Raw genomic sequence first — 18856 nt, 5'->3', positions numbered from 1 at the left:
TAACTTTGAAGAATATACAAATTCAAATTTTCACACTTCAACCATCAACCCCTACTTTAAATAACAATGTTAGTACTTTAATTTATATGGCAAAATAACATTTACCGGGTCAGCCAACCAGTATTATTATAATTTTATACTTACGGGGTTGCAAGACTTTTTACTTCACTTTTTAGCTTTTTAGTGGGTCGCGTCATAAAAATGGTTGAGAAAACAATGTTCTAAAGAAAAAAAAAAATTTGTATAAAAATATATAATTTTATATTCCGAAACTTCTTTAAAAATATTGTTTATGTTCTTCTTTTCAGCCTAATCCAGTGACCTCCTTTGATGCGGACACTGAAGCTTTTATTTTCAATAGCAGTCGGTATACATGTCTTCTCACATGGCGTCACCTCCATGTTTAGCAGCAATTGGTACAACATTACTTTTATTTCACATAGAGCAAATCTTGACCCTGGTGAATAAAATGTTAATTAATTTTACAAATAAACTCTTTTAGCGGTCTGAAATTGTACTAATAAATAAAGTTTATTAATTCACTAGATGGCGCTGAGTGAATTGTCTAGATCGGTGTTTTCCAGTTAGTGGTACGCGTACCTCAGGGGTACGTAAAGTTACATCAAGGGGTACGCAAACATACACACACACTCACAAACTTTCACATTTATATTAGTGTGACTCCTACAATAAGGGGTACGCAAGGTTTGCGGGAAGTGGTACGCAGCAAAAACCATTTGGAAACCACTGGTTTACATAAACAGAAGTCGAATAATAATTCAAATAATCTTAATATAAACACTTTTGTTAAGTCATATTTTTTACTTACCACTCATTCGGAACGTAGACTCATCACAAGGAGAATGAACAAGAAAGGGAAGAAAAACCATAACTATTTAATAATTTATTACTAGGCATGTTCACGAATACTAATAATAAGAGGTATATTAGATATTAGTAAAACTAAACTCATTTTGATTATTCTTTTTGAAATTAATAGTGTTTTATACCACAGCATTAGTCATTACATAAAAGAAAACAGTGCTGGTTTTACTAAAATATTACTTACCAATACAATTTCTCGGACCAACCCCAAATGGCATGTATGAAAATGGTTGGATTTTGTGTTTATTTTCTTCGGAGAATCGTTCTGGATCAAATTTAAGGGGGTCTGGGAAGAATTGTGGATCTCGGTGTATTGCCCACGTGGGGACCCCAATATTTTCACCTTTGCGAATCTGTATTACATTTTTTTTTCAAATTATAATAAATATACAAAACCCTGGTGCTAACACCAAGGATTATAGGGCATCATGGTAAATTTATCAGGAATTGAATGTAATTAATATTTTTTTTCATTTGACGCCTGGTATTTTTTCAGGCGTCCATAGGTTACGATAACGGTTTACCATCAAATGGGCCAAATGTTTATTTGCCAGCAGCTTATGGTAAACAAGGAATTTAAAAGTCATTTTATATATCTTAAAATGATTAGAGTTGTTCAGAAAGCGATCAGGTATGACTTTTAAAATTTGATACTTACAATAAAATCCTCAGTTGCTTCACTATTGGCTTTACCCAAGTTATAGTCTTTGATGCATCTCCTGTCAAGAGCAGGAGCTGGCGGCCACAATCTAAGAACCTCTAAAAATAAACAGACATTTCATTGAGTAGAATAAATAGATATTATTACAATTTAGGTAGTTAAAAGAGGGAGCAAGAGGATTCTTATTTTTATTGATTCCTCAAGGCTGAGGGTCGTAACCACCAGGAATGCTTCTTCCAAACAAGCAAGAGAAGATGGATTACCTGAAATGGTCACCTGTGATAAAAGCGATAACTGCAAAGACCTTTGCGTCATTTATCGTGCTAAAATCTACATGGCCTGACCTAACATGGAATTGTCGACCTTATATATAGCAATATTAACCAGGTCTCATCAATTTGTTTATGTGTCGTCGAAGTTTTAAATCAATAGAGTTCCTTGGTATCATTCAGATTCAGTCTGCATACTTGCTATGTAAGATAAGTTTAAATATAAATTATCTTTCTTCAAATAAACAAACAGCATTTTTTACTCGTTCAGATTCAGCACAAGAAGAATGAGTAACAAAGTTGTCTGTTGGAAGAGTAACGCAAATACTACCACCTATATGAGCGACGATTGCCGTTGTCTATCAGTTTGTTTCTAATTTCATATAAATAAAAAACTCACCTGTTTTTTTTTCGGAATACTCTAATGCAGCTGGACTTTAGACCGGACGATAGGGGGCGAGTGCAGATGGCACTCCAAACTTGCGGAAGGACTTATGGGCCGGCTGAAGGCCAACTTCCGCCTGACGGTTACGACTATGGTCTGAGGGCACCGATCTCCGTTTGAATTGGACGAGGATCGATCGGAAGGGTACTCACCTGATATAACCATATCCATATAAGTCATGCTCTGAATAGACTTGTAATTTAATTTTCCCTCTGTCTTTATCTCTGTCTCTTTTATTTCCTGTACCAGTTTCTCTTGCACGTCAGGATTGAGAGCCAGCTCATGTAGAGTGAACGACATGGCTGTAGATACAGTCTCAAAGCCGGCGAAGAAGAACAAGACAGCTTGAGCAATTAGATCAGTATCCGACCAAACTGTTAGACAAAAAAGTGAAATCGCAAAATTGCAAATAATTTATAAAACTTTCGTATACGTCGCGTAATGTATTTAGTATGGAAGTTAAAAGTTTATTTTCATATTTCCACTTTTTTATGGTAACATTGATTTATGATATTTCCGAAGTTTAAAATATTGGATGACTAGGTCTAGCGATTTATCGCACTGCCTTATATTCCGTTAGTCGCGAATTCTATTCAAGTATGAAAACAAAAATTATTAATCTATGTGTATTGGTTCGAATGTTTTTCTATGTATATTATATTAGGTATTTACAAAAAAGAAATGTACTTGATAAAGTTTACGAGTTGATACGTACTGATAATACAAATTTAGAGTGGGACTAGATAGCGTTGTATGGTATGTCCAAGGTTATTTAAAGATTATTAGGCATAGCGACAAATATTTAAAAGATCACCGGAAGCGGAAAAATTTAGGAAGCGAAGGAGTGCATATGGCGAAAGGTATTATGAGAGGCACTTCAAAGGGAGTATCCTATTATATCCATTGATTAGATACGGGATAAAATGATGATGTTGATAATGATAATGATGATGTATGATAGTAAACACTTTACTTATATATACCTCTATCTACAACTTTCCTTCCTACAGACGACTCTTCTACTGTTGCAAAACCAGCATCGGCATCTTGAGCGATCTTCTCATCATGTATCAGTTTTCCTATTTGACAAATATATTAATAAATGTAATACAATAAAAACTGTTGATAACAATAGTTCTCAAGATTTTTATCCGTTGGTATGGTTGGTACACTAATCTAAAAACTACATAACTGATTTCAATAAGATTATCTCGAGAGACGAATTTCTCAACATTCAGTGGATTCACCATGCAGATCGTGCATTGGGTACATTGTATAATAGCGAGTAAAATTCCCAGCCCTTCTCGGAACTTGTAGGTTTAAGGGGATCCTCTTCTGACACAAGTCAATACTCAGCTTCACCTCTTGTATTTCTCTTCCTGCCCAGCCAAATCTGGTAGGAGCTACTAATGCAGATTTAGATACAAGTTCTAGTATAGAACCCATTGCAGTTCCGAGATAAGTCAAGGTCTTTTTAGAAGATTGTAGTGAGATTTTATTGGTATGTCTCTCGTTTCCACTTCGACTACATTGTTCCTTAATTCATTTATTTAGTTCGTAATATTTATTTGTATTTATTGCATGGTCTTTAAGTACATTTGATTCCCATGGTACAATAACGTCTGTATATACAAGAAAGCCAAAATTTTGTGTTTTCTTCAAATGGAATAGTATTGATATACATTTCGTCGGGGGCATTTTAATACACTAAAGAATCCATAGATACCCGTACCTTTCTTCGCCTCCATGAGAAGATGTATCATGTCTGGTCTAATGATGTTATTCTTCTCACGGTCTGCCATCGTACTGAGCACCACATTCTTGAAGAACATCGACATTTTCTCCGGGAAAAATGTAAAGTTTAGTTTCTGAAATTACAAATTTTCATAAAATTAATTTGCCACGTTATATTATATGTTCACAAATATAATGCAGTGCAATTTGAGATTGGTACTTTAACTAGCTGTGTTTGTCTGCGTAGAATTAAAAGAAATAACTGTTCCGAAATATGTACCCTAAATAAATTTAGCCATTTCCTTATAACATTTGCCATCTGCGAGTAAAAAACACTGACAGACAACAATGCTTTAATTTAATTTTCGTACATTCACCAGTAAGTACCTTCATATATTCGTGTGCGTCGTGAAATGCGTTCGCGTTCGTGAAAAGCTGTTAATTAGAAATTACAAACAGACACCTCAATTTTGTTTATTGATATAGATAATAAGTTATACTTACCGACATGAGTTTTGGAAAACAGAAAAAAGCAAAAAGCTTGAAGAGCTGACTCAATCTGAAAGTGGTAGCTTCTTTTCCTCTTTCATAGAACTCATTCTCTTTGTCCTTATGTGAATTGACCTTTAGACCAAAAGCGCACGTAGCGATGACGTCATTGGCATATCGAGTGGTCAAATCTCTTGAGTCGATGTCGATGTAGTCAACTGAAATGAAAATATTGGATAGATAGATAATTTATTTTGTTAAATATTATTTTCTTGACAATGTAGGCATTACAGTAGACAGTTCGCCTCATAATCATGACGCATGTAATTTTTTACCGAAACATTTTGCCGCGCACAACCACATCGTGGAATCACCTTCCAACAACTTTCAAGATAAGAGCTTATTTCTTTGGCAACATAGTCGCAAAACCGTGGTATTGCGGGATCTTAGAGAGGTCGGGGATATGCAGCCTTAACATAAGTTACCATTAGCAGAGACTCTGTCGAAAATTTAAATTGACACACAGTTTATAGATTCATATCCAGATTCAATATCATACCAATTGTTTATGAAAAAAACAGATAATGTGAAGTCGCTTCCACTGTCTGTTCGCTTAGATCTTTTAAACAACCCAACGGATTTTTATACCTCCTGAGTCTTTTATATTGGCGGTAAGACTCTGTACCATCTCACTCCCGGCTTCTTCCATGAGTGGTACCATCAATCCAATCTTGGAACTGGTGAAGGCTGGACTCAATGTTGATCTCATATCCTTCCATTCTTGACCTGAAAGCATTAATAAAATCTTATAACAGAAAAAAAAGATTTTTTTTCTATGATTTGACATATAAAGATAAAGATATACCAAATAAATAAATAAATATACACCAACGACGTCGAATTTTTACGACAATTACTCTGACTGAATATTACACTTATACTAACTGTACTGGCAAACGTTGTTTTGTCATATAAATTAATAACGCTATAAAAAATAGGGGTTGGTGATAGAAGGGTGAAAATTTAGGGATATATGTATTTTTTAATGACACGTAATAAAAAAGGAATAATTAAAAAAAAAACTGCACTAAAACAAAAATATGTTAGGGGTGGACAACCCTTATCACTTAGGGGCATGAAAAATAGATAGTAGTGGATTCTCAGACCTACTCAAATATATAAAATTTCATAAAAATCGGTCAAGCCGTTTCAGACGAGTATGGTAACTAACATTGTGACACAAGAATTTTATATATAAGATTTCACACATATACTTTATATGAAGAAGGACTGCAGAATGCTAATATTTTTTTAACATATGCATAAAAATATATTAAAACAACAAAAAAAAAACATTACAAACACAAGATCTAAGAACTAAGACTATATGAGTTTGACACGCTAACGCATGTATACTCTCTTTTTATTAGTAAAGTCTGTGGTCAAATCGAGAATAGATTAATATTGTTTATCTTTAATTAGTCAATCAAATCCCAGTCATCACTGAGCGAACACTAGTACAACTAAATTGTTAATAAAAACATTTTAACCTTTCAATGAGAACAGGTTTCTTCCAAAGAACGGGTCCACTTTCTCATCGACAAATCCTTGGTGGTCCAGAAAGTGCTCGAAGTCCTTGATAGTGACTTTCTTCACCAGCTCAAGATCCCTCAAGAATATCCCTGTATTCATAAATACGTATTTTCCCACAAACCTAAAAAAGAAAAGGAATAAACAGAATACAGAATTTCATATAAGGGACTTTGAACTTTCTCTTTCTAATCATAGATATGTTTTTAGCATGTACCCACATAAAATTATTGTTATTACTCTACATACTGGGATAAATATAAATAAATATAATCATATTATTGGACAATTTACGCAACGCCATCTAGTCATCTAGTGTTATGGGTACTTAACACGGTATAGAAATACTTAAATATATTTTTTGTATGCATAATATACATACATTCAGCCGCTTCCCCTGCCATTCGCGCTGCCGGAAATATTGCCGGGCGACAACTGAGCGAGAGGGCTGAATGTAAACACACGCTGCCAGTCCTTTGACTCACGCACGAAAAACCGACAATCAAGGGAGCGCCGGGCGAATGGCAGCGCCAATGGCGTGGGAATTATCGTGTTTACACTCTCGCGCTGCTCACATCCCTTCCTACTCGGGCTGAGTGTAAATTGGGCTTTACAGAGGGGTAAAGGGATTGTTAGTAATGTAGATTAATAATCCCATTAATCATGGCCTTGCCTTTATCCCATTATTTGGGGTCGGCGCAGTATGTCATTCCCTTCCACTGCTCTCTATCGGTCGTCATACTCTTCTTTTATTCATATCATCTTTCACACAATCTATCCATCTTTTCTTAGGGCGTCCCCTCCCTTTACATCCATAATCCCATTACTAGCAATTAATCACGCGGTTTACCATGGAAACCATCGTGATAAATTTATGGTCAATTTACTATGATGCGCTAATTGACCTGAGCTCATGTTCATCCTATCATCTTCCACTGGTGCCCCGTCAGCGTAAACCGTTAGGGCAAGCAGGTGCATCAATACATTATCATTCAGAGAAAAAAATATACATAACAAAACAGCCAAACCAATAGAAACAATAAATCGCACGAGGAATTGAACCCGCGACCAGAAGAAGTAAGGCTGTGTGGTCAATAAATAAGAATTATTCAATACCTTTCATTCGGAAATAATTCGTAGTGTCTGACAATATCATCAACAAAGTTATCAACCCTGAAGATGAGTCGGGCCATGTTGCCCAGGATTGGAAGGGGCGGGAAGTGCTTCACGCCATATCTGGATAACCTGGAGTATGACTGGCGGAAGTACAGCGCCAGAACTACGACGATTGCTATAGACCACACGATATACAACATTGTCTAGAACAAATATATATCTAGGTAAGTTGAGTAGATATATGAGGGACTGCAGACAACGTTGCGTATTTTTTTTATTTAACAGAAATGGCTGAAATGTTTTCGGCCCATATGACGGAATGTGATGATATGAATTCTGCCACACAATCTGGCCATATACATATACTATTAAAATTTAAGAAAAATAAAATATTACATTTGAATTTGGAATCTGTCATTATTTTATGTAATGTATTTTCTCATTTTCGCGCCAATAGGTTGTCAAATGTTTTTGTGATATTAATGTGGGGTGATATTGAGTATCGAATCGCTATGTTTGTATTACACAAAGTAGAAATGGAGCCAAATATAATTTTTGAAACTCTCCATCCGCTTAGTATAAGTCGAATGTTTGTGCACCGGACTATTGATAGGTACAATGAATGCTCTGTTTATGACAGAAAAAAGATATGACAATCAAAGCAGTAAGAGAAACAATTCTATGAAACCCTGTTAGGAAGAAAAATATTTATTTATTTGTTTAATCTTTATTTATTTAAAATAATGTACAATTGGCGAGCTTATGCCATATAGCATTCTCTACCAGCTATCCATTGGGTAAAAAATATTTGTATTTACCTAACTTAGGTATAAATTTTAATAATAATATGCTTACATAACAATAATATATACGTATTTAAATACTTACTATAACAGGTATATATATACAAACACACAAAAATGTAAATATATAAAGAAAAGAAAGATTCTATCATTCGAAATGATGATGTCATGTATTTTAAAATATTACGTCTTAGGACTTGCAGCCTATAAGAGATAACTGACTGCTTATCTGATAATTATAAAAAAATAGGGTGCTAAAATCAAAACAACTACTAACGCAAAGAGGTATGCAAAGAGGTTCACAGAGTTTTTTACGTATGTGTATTTTTTGTATGGGTATTAGACATACATGTTATTCTATTAATATTATGTTCAGTTGAATTTGATTAGCTATAATGTTGACATTGAAAAAAAGTATCTCGTAAATTTTCGAAATACTTTTTATAAATATATCTAAAAAATTGAAAGCACATCACGTTTTACGTTTTTATTACATTTCGTTTTAATGAGTCTTTTGCTTACGACCTATTTGTCAGATTCCTAAATTATTAAGCATTATTATAACAGTTCATACCTAGTATTGCCATAAATATTGTTACAAGAAAAATCTTTATTTGACCGATTGGCGCGAAAATGAGAAAACAATGAACAGTCATAGAAGAAGGACAGATTCCAAATTCAAATGCAGTATTTTATTTATTTTTAATTGTGGCAGTATTTATGGCCAGACTATGTATAATGTATATACGTCCATATATATTTACATATTGTCATGATATTAAAGTTATTAGTAAAATAGGTACAAATAAATTATATCTAGTTTATTGTTGTTATTTCGGAACTCGCGCCCATACTCGTACATACATGTGTGGTTAGTCCAGCGTTCTGTGTATAGAATTAGTGAGTTACGTAATCAGCCGGCGCTGTGAAGTCAAGGGCATTAGGTACATTTGAATCAACAATATAAGTTTCAAAATATTGAATTAAATCATTCAGTCATTCAATTAACAAGAAGATACTCCTTACAGTTGAGTAAATCGAATAATTTCTAATCTAATTTCGACATAGCTACATAATTATTTCAATTTTTAAAATAGTATATGTACATTTAAGAGCATAGAATTGTATTCTATATTTGTGTTTATATATTAAGCACTTTGAATTTCGTATTTTACATTCACAAAAAATAAAAATAAAGATAATATATCCATAAGTGTATTCCAATTTTAAATATTCAAATCAAAAATATATAAATACATTTTCTAGCTATTTAATTGAACTGATTATTATATTATTTAATTTGCTCGTTGCTTTCAATTGACCAGATTTGATGCTACATCAATTACTTACAATGTATGTTGCACTAAAAATATTAATTGATACTTTTTTATTTCTAATCCAAATCTTCCATTTCACTATAATATAAACACTAAACTGTTGCTCGTTCTGTTTATTAACCGATGAGACTTGTTGTATCTGGAACAGCGCGCGAAATACTGCATGACGTAGATAGCGTATTGGTTCTCACTTGTAATAATGATAACAATAGGATAATCGATAAAAATAATAAATACGCTTTATAAATATTTATTACTAGCATATCACTGCGGTATCATTTAAAAAACAAAAGGTCAACCACTTGCGAGACGAGCTAAAGCAGCAACTCTAAATGAGTTAAAGGATTCAAACCACAGCTTCAAAATTTCGATATTCAAAAGTATCGTTTTAGCCTATTACTATGACGCAATTATGATATTCAGCTTATATTGAAAAGGCTAGACTTAGGAGAAAAGAATATGGGTATAAAAAAATAAAAATAGTAGACCAATACAAACAGGTAAATTCAGACTTTATATGTATTATACAAAACCCGCAATCATTAGAAGCAACCAGATCGTCGATGTCGAGATATTAAAAGTAAATAAAAGAGAAGCGCGGGATTCCACGGTAGATAGGATACTCCAATTGTTGTGAGGATATTGGTTTTGATATTGAGTTTATATCCTTATATACAGTATTATGTAACATATAAGTGATAGTGTTTTATGCTCCTCTGTCCCGCCTCTGCTAACGGTATACACTGTTGGATGAGTCGAGGATAATCCTCTTCATATTGAGCATGAAGGCGTGGCTAATTGAATACCAATATCCTTATATCTGTGTACATGGTTATTGGTATTGAATGAGCTATTATATTGGTTAATTAATTTATTTAATTAGATACTGACTACTGACTTGGTGCATTGCTAGCAATGGGACCACCAGTCCAAATTATTCCTAAACAATAGGTACACAGATATAGTCTAGTGACAATGCGAGTTTCAAGCGTACATATGTCGCCCGGGTCCCCATCAACATGCTGCCCACCTTCATGAAGGAGGTCTACTGGCCGAAGGGTGTGGTGTACCGGCGCTACCGTGGCAGATTGCCGTCATCAGTGCCGTGACTACAGGATCAATTTCATTATATTAATATTATAATATTAACTAGCTTCTAAATTTTTAAAAATTTTAAAATTAAAATTGACAAAGTGACTTATAAACTTTCATCCCCTATTTTATCCCTTTGGGGTTAGAATTAATCAAAATCCTTTCTTAGCGGATGCCTACTTCATAACATCTACCTGCATACCAAATTTCAGCCCGATCCGTACAGTGGTTCGGGCTGTGCGTTGATAGATCACTACGTCAGTCACCTTTGAGTTATATATATTTAGATTCATATATATGTCAGTGTATAAAGTATTTATAATTAGGGTCTAGTAATTTAAAATAAATAAATAATATAGGTTTGATATTTTTTTTATTCCAGATCTTATTTACATTTTTAAACTAAAATAGCAAATAAGTTAATATTTATTTACGTTTTGATATTGTTTACGTTCTTCTTTTCAACCGTATCCAGTGACCGCCTTTGATACGAATACTGACGAGGCTCTTACTTTCGACTTTGGTCGGTATACATGTCTTCTCACACGGCGTCACCTCAAAGTTTAGCAGCAATTGGTAGAGCATAATTTTCACTTCACATAGTGCGAATCTTGATCCTGGCAAATAAAATATTAAATATATGAAAAGAATAATATCAAAACTCTTGTCTTCTTTCCGTATAATTTGATTACATAGTAAAAAAACAAAGTCCCTCTCGCTGTCTGTACGCTTATAAGTTTTAACTATACAGATTTTAATGCAGCAGTAGATACAATGATTCAAGAAGAACGTTTATATGTACTCGTATACATTTACACCTATTCGAAGCCTGGGCGACCAGCTAGTACCAGATAAAATAAAAAAATATATGAAAGGTTCAATAATAAGTTTCATTGTTCTAGCTTCAAAAATGTCGATTTTCCATACAAACTTTTATCTACCCTTTCAACCCCTTACAACCCTTATTTTGCAATAAAATAGCCTATGTTCTTTCTCAGGGTCTAAACCAATTTCATTTAAAACGGTTTACTAGTTTTAGCGTGAAAGCGCGACAGACAAAGTTACTTTCGCATTTATAATTCATATTATAAATGCGGAAATGAGGAAGGATTATAGTCTCATTTGACAGAAATAATACTTACCAATACAGTTCCTGGGGCCTACTCCGAATGGCATGTATGAAAATGGATGGATTTTATGTTTGTTCTCTTCGGAGAATCGTTCTGGGTCAAATTTCAGTGGGTCCGGGTAGTACTGAGGGTCTCGGTGTATTGGCCATACAGGGACACCCATATTTTCACCTTTGCGAATCTGTAATTCATTTCAAATTCGAATTTCAAATACAAAATCTTTTGTCTTTATTTATTATGTATCTTTATTCATGTAGGCTCTTAAAATGTGTCAAATCTACCGTCAGTTCGGAATGAGAAGAACTGAAAAGACACTCAGCTTGTATTCTTTTCAAATAGATGTTGTACATGTTTACAAAAATACAGATTCATTTATAAATTCAAATTTGAGAGAATAGAGTGACCGCCAGCGTATGCTATGCAAATGCATAAAGTCTAATCAGTGTTCGTAATCTGAACAGATACAAGCAGCACCCGTTCACGAATAGCCACCCATCATTGCACTCAACCATATAGAGGGAGCACATTGACCCGGCCAACCACGCCGTCACAAGTTTGAACTTTAATATATTCTTTATTGCACATATAATACAAAGATATTACAATTTAGAGACAATGTGTGCAAAGGTAGCCTATCACTAGAAGAGATCTCTTTCAGTCAACGCAAAACAGTGGGATATGGTACTGAGTGGGTAATATAACTGGTGCAAACAAAAAAATGTCAAACGCTATACATATATTAAATAAAATAACAAATTGTATAATCTGAAACATAAGTAAAATACATAAATACGAATATACATAAACATAAATAGTAATACAACTATATAGGAATAAACGTACATATCATATAATACATAAATAATTTATAGCGAGCATAACTGTTTCATTGTATATGAAAATATTATGTATTAGTACAACATATTTGTATTAATAGATTTACACGTAGGCTCTTTCACGTGCGATTCGATTATTCGGGAAAGAATAAGCATGTATGCAACGAGCACAGCACCGGCCATTCCTGATTTCTTTAATAGTGCGTGGTAGACCGCCTTTTGTAATAATTTATTTTTATTGCAAAATAACAAAGGCATAATTATAGAGTTATTAATAAATATATAAATGTTAAACGAGTCTTTGAAAAATAAAATATGTGATAAAAAAAATAATGAAACATATACACTATCATTACTAACAATGAGGTGCTATTGCTAAGCGGCATAATGTTTTTTGTCTTTCATTTTTTTCTTTTTTTACACCTCGATTGAGTTATAGACCATAATTAAGATCTATACTTCTCAAATTTAATTACTTACAATATAATCTTCCTTCGCTTCACTATTGGCTCTACCCAAATTGTAGTCTTTGATGCATTTCCTATCAAGAGCTGGAGCTGGGGGCCATAATCTAAGAGCCTCTGAAAAAAACATTAACAGATATATAATTTAGTTGGATCAGCATTATCAGTTCACTGCAGTCCACTGATGTTTAAATTCATAACATTATAATCATGGTTAAATGCGACAATTTATCCATCAGGTAAAATAAAAAATCTTCTTCAATCTTCTTCATCAGCATTGGATTGCCCACCATTGGGCATATGCCTCTCTTATCTGTCAGCCTGTAGGTGCTATGCCTGTCGTATTTCATTGGCCTACACTTCTTTTAGCCTCACGGGGTCACCACTCGAGAACGCATTTGCTCCGACTGTTATTGTATCGGAGGCAAACATATCCGATCTATGACCATTTTAATTAGCCTATCCGGTATCATCAATGACTCGGGTTTTGCTCCTGATTGTCATGTTTCGGATTTTGTCCTTTAGGCTCACGCCGAGCTTACTTTGCTCCATATATCTCTGTGTGACTGGACCTGGGCTCTCTCAAATGCGTAAGTCATAATAAAAAAAAAATGCTCACCTGAAACTACCATGTCCATGTATGTCATGTTCTGAATGGACTTGTATGTAAATTTGCCATCATTTTTTATGTCATTCTCTTTTATTTCCTTTACCAGTTTCTCTTGTACATCTGGATTGAGAGCCAGCTCGTGTAGAGTGAACGACATGGCTGTAGATACTGTTTCAAAACCAGCAAAATAGAATAAGACAGCTTGAGCAATGAGATCAGTGTCCGACCAATCTGTAAAACAAAACTATTCATCACATTTTATATTGAAAAAAGTTATATGTGTAAAAATTATGGTGGACAATGAGATGATTGCGAGAAGAGATTAATAGAAAAAAAAACATTGTACTTGCTATCTCAAATAAGGAATGAGGTTCCCTTTCTGCCTTGATACCTTTAGTATAAAATCATCATCATTATTACCAAAATATTTGAGTTCCCCTTTTATATCTTTAGCATAAAATTGTCATCTTGCTGGTCTCGGGTTCATTTAGAGAGCATATCACTTTGCAATAAACTGTGTATTTTCCCTTATATATTGTAAGTGTTTTAAAAAAAAATGTATTTGAGTATTATATCTCGTGGTCCAAGCTTTGTTTCTTCGGCGGAAATAGATAGCTTTGTATGGTATATTGAATATACCATACAAAGCTATCTATTACGAGGTACAAGGTATATCCTATATAGTGAAATAAAATATGTACCTCTATCTACAGCCTTCTTCCCAATAGACGATTCTTCTACAGTTGCAAATCCAGCATCGGCGTCTTGTGCGGTCTTTTCATCATGTATTAGTTTTCCTGTTCGACAATCAATATAACACAATGATTTAAAAATATAAGTCTTTAATTTTTTTATATCCAATGTCTATTATTTATCTCTCTTTATGGTGTCTATTACTTTATTTTTATCTGTCTATTTATAATTTTTCTAATATGCCTAAGTTCGAACAAACTAACGGCTCATTTGATGAAAACTTACCTTTCTTAGCCTCCATGAGAAGATGTATCATGTCTGGTCTGATAATGTTATTTTTCTCACGGTCTGCCATCGTACTGAGCACCACATTCTTGAAGAACAGCGACATTTTCTCCGGGAAAAATGTGAAGTTTAGTTTCTGAAAATGCAAAATATTAGATACTGAAACATAGCTGTATTTACCAGTGGTAAACCAGCTAACGGTCCAGTATGTAGAAAGTCATCTAGTGGTTAACCTGCTGAGGTAGACTCTTAAAAATTCGTTTCTTTGGAGACATCAATATCACCCATATCTTTATGTTTTGAAACCTGTCTATCGATTGATGGATCGATGTGGCGCCGTGAAATTAATCCTCCGAACTGACCACGCATGAGTGTTATCACCAGCGTCATAGACGATTTGCGACTTATTATCAGGTGTCCTAATCTATGAAGAATTATATTATCATTACATAGTACAAAACAAAGTTGCGGTCGCTGTCTGTCCGTCTCTATGTATGCTTAAAAAATGAAAAACTACGCAAATGCGGTTTTTTTAATAGATAGAGTAATTGAAGAGGAAGGTTTATATGTATAATACATGTGCACCCGTGCGAAGCCCACCCGGTATAGCTAGTAAAATTATAAGATAAGATATCCAACCAACTGTCTTGAATCAGAGTAGCTTTCATGTCCCAGAACTTGGAAAGCGTGATCATAATCATAGATTATTTGCCCTGCCCTAGTGTAGAACCTTACATGATCATACAGCACTCCCAAGAGCACTCCGTCTGCTTAATGACGTCTCATTATTTTTACACTTAAAATTTAATTCTATTGCAACAGAATTTCGCAGAACGATAACAAATTTTGTAGTTTGTAGATTTACAGTATTAGAGGAGTATTCGTATCTAGATTATTTATATCATTGTAACTTAGTATTGTAATATAGTTGCTGTTTCTGTGGTGTCTTTTAAATTATAATACTTAGTAATATAATATGAATAACAATACTAAAGTAAAATATACAACTACAATAAGTACTGTAATGTTGTCTAATTAATACAGTTGCACTTACCGATGCTAGTTTTGGAAAGGTGATGAATACTAAAAGTTTGATGATCTGATTTAACGTGAAAGAGCTAGCTTCTTTTCCTCTTTGATAGAACTCATTCTCTTGGTCCACGTGTGAATTCACTTTGAGACCAAACGCACACGTAGCGATGACGTCATTGGCATATCGAGTGGTCAAATCTTTAGAGTCGATGTCGATGTAGTCAACTGCAATAAAAATGTTAGAGAAATATACTTTTACCCCAGCATAGATTATTTCTAAGGTGCATTTTAACGAACTCTTGCATACCCGTTTGCGCTTTCGGTCTACGCTCCCATTTGCTGAGAATGAATTTAGTTTTTAGGGAGTTTTCGTGTGATTGTATCTATGATATGAAATTTGTGATTAAGTTTAATTTAAATTAGGAAGATATACAACTTAGGGCATATCCCTATTTATTTACCAAATATGCTATATATAAGAATAGAATAGAATAAAAAATCATTTATTCAAATAAACTACTTATAAACTTGGAACTAAATTGAATGCTAAATGATGACTACATGGTTTTTACATAATGCGTTGAGTACATTTGAATTTAAGAGGCATTTATTTTTATTTTATTTTATTTATTTTAGGTAATCAACAGCTTATACAATTTATAGACAATATATAGTATTACTTAGTTAGTAAAGCCAATAACAGATACCTCATGAATTTATCTTTAATATTAAAGTTACATTTAAATTGGTTATATAAAACAATACAGTTACACACTTAAACATTTAAACAGGTCAGAACCAAAGATAAAGAACAGGTAAGGATAAGTACAATTAGTAAATCACGTTACAATATAATGCATAAAGTCATCCATATGTACGTACTGTATGTGTATAAAAATGTGTTTCTCTGTCAGTACTCAGTCTCTCAGGCATGTAACAAACTTAATATTATCTAGATTAATATCGCTAGTTATAACCTTCCGTAATCAAAAACATAAGATTAATAAGAAAGTTGAATTTACCTAAATTTTCTTTTAGTTATGATTTAATATCGTTATAAATGTGTATTTAATATACAACCACGTACACTGGAGAAGATTTTCGGTAACCGCCCAAGTGGTATAGTCTGCGACCATTAGACCATATGACAAAAACAGTACTTGACATGAGTGCCTATGAGTACCAGAAGACGCGGCAGAGCCCATCTCACATGCATGTCTGCTATTAAAAGGGACCTAAAAAACGCTGAATTAACCCTAGAGGAACTAGCACAGACCGTACTGGTGAAGATGAACCAGACGGGCAGACCCCAAATGAATGGAACTAAAGCCAGACAAAAGAAGAAAATGAATGTGTATTTAAAAAAAACTGCTAAAATACCTCCTGAGTCCTTGATGTTAGCGGTAAGACTCTGTATCATCTCATTCCCTACTTCAACTATGAAAGGTACCATTGATCCGATCTTCGAACTGGTGAAAGCTGGACTCAATGTAGACCGCATATCCTTCCATTCTTGGCCTAAAAACATTTATCGAATGTCAAAATAAAGCAGAAATATTTATTTTTTCTACCACCAAGATTTAGAACGAGATATACAATTATTTATTGATATTTATATGTATATAAAATGAGAAATTCTTATCTGTTAGTTTTTAGGTAATTAATGAGTTTTTACAGTCTGCCCTTGATATTTTTAGCTTTTTCTTACATATATAAGATAGTTATTATCCATTATTTGAACGTAGATATGAACATATAAAGACAACCTTTCAATGAGAATAAATTTCTTCCGAAGAATGGATCCACTTTCTCATCGACAAATCCTTGATGGTCCACAAAGTGTTCGAAGTCTTTTATTGTGATTTTCTTCAGCAGCTCTAGGTCCCTTACGAATATCGCTGGCTTCGTAAATACGTATTTTCCCACATACCTGCAGATGAATATGATTATAAAAGAACAAATTGAATAATTTGAATAAATCAAATAAATTCATTAATGTATTAATGGTATTAAAAATAGATCGACATAAATCATTAAACATCAAAATAATATATGATCTTGTTGGAGTCCTAAATTATCCTGAAGATGAATGTGATGGTGATAGTACAACTTATATATAGCAATTTATACTTTCTTTTTCTATTCGTCGTCTTGGTATATAAATACCTAAATAATTACTAGCTTAGGTATTAAACTATATTAGACAATTAACAGAAATACCTACTTAAACACATTTTCTTTTGTGAATACATTTATACAATACATAAAAAATACCAAGATCACTACAAGCAATTATACTGATGTATACAAAATGTTTGCATCATGTAAGAAACCGGAGAATAAAGTGGTGTGACAAATAGATAGACCACCGAATATGAAAATATTTAACAAAAAATATCAAAAATTAAAACTAAGTATATTACAAAAAAAAAGATTAAATTCTATGTATATGATTATGTTATATGTATTAATTTTCTGCTGCATATCCACTGAATTGTTGACTAGTACCCATACCACAAGCTCTACTTTTTTTTATAATGTACAATAGAAAATAGAGTCAAACCTTTCATTCGGGAAGCAGTTGTAGTGACTATCTAAATCTTCAACGAAGTTGTCAATGCCGAACATGAGTCTGCCCACGTTGCCCAGGAATGGAAGGGTCGGGAAATGTTTCACGCCATATCTGGATAATCTGGTGAATGACTGGCGAAAGTACAACGCCAGAACTACGACGATTGCTACAGACCACACGAGGTATAACATTGTCTGGAAACAAAATAGGGTAATTAGAGGAATATTATGAAAATAAAAATACGTGTATGTTTATTAATTTAACAATACTTTTGTTAAATTAATAAATATATACTTTTTTTTTATTAAAATTAATTAAGCTATACTCTATAAATTAATTTATTTTGAATTAGACCATACTCCATATATGGGTCTTAATAAGTTGTTTCTAAGATGTCTAAGTACATATCTATATATAATATTAATACATGAAGCAAGCAAAAACTTTGTAATCTTTTCTATGAAATTAATCTCAGAAGTTGATTTTCAACCTCTTCTTTCATAAGCTATTCTTCAGTTTATAATCTTCTGATGCATTCGGTCCTATTTTATTCCTTTATAACAGTAAAGTTGTAAAGACCAAATATAGCTAGCAGAAGAATATTACAGAAGATATAGAATAGTTCGAAAATACCAACTCATCTTATTATCATATTAACAGTTACGATTATATTTGAAGCATTACGAAGCATTAAATTAATTTGCATTTGAAGCATTACGTTCTCTGGCTGACTATAGCTAGCAGAAGAATATGACAGAAGATTTAGAATAGTTCGGAAATGCCAATTCATTTTAATTCTTTAATATCCTTAAA

The 18856-nt window shown here is 33.3% G+C and overlaps 1 pseudogene; it reads right to left on the bottom strand.

Annotated features, from left to right (window-relative positions):
• Positions 1-290: 290 nt before the first annotated feature.
• On the bottom strand, positions 291-17339 carry LOC131851528 (cytochrome P450 9e2-like; annotated as a pseudogene).
• Between the last annotated feature and the right edge of the window lie 1517 nt (positions 17340-18856).

The sequence above is a fragment of the Achroia grisella genome, unplaced genomic scaffold (genome assembly GCF_030625045.1).
Source record: "Achroia grisella isolate CSIRO2021 unplaced genomic scaffold, CSIRO_AGI_Agris_v1 utg784, whole genome shotgun sequence".
In the NCBI taxonomy this organism is placed as follows: domain Eukaryota; kingdom Metazoa; phylum Arthropoda; class Insecta; order Lepidoptera; family Pyralidae; genus Achroia; species Achroia grisella.
Note: the sequence above shows the minus strand (reverse complement) of the source record. Positions and strands in the feature narration are given on the sequence as shown.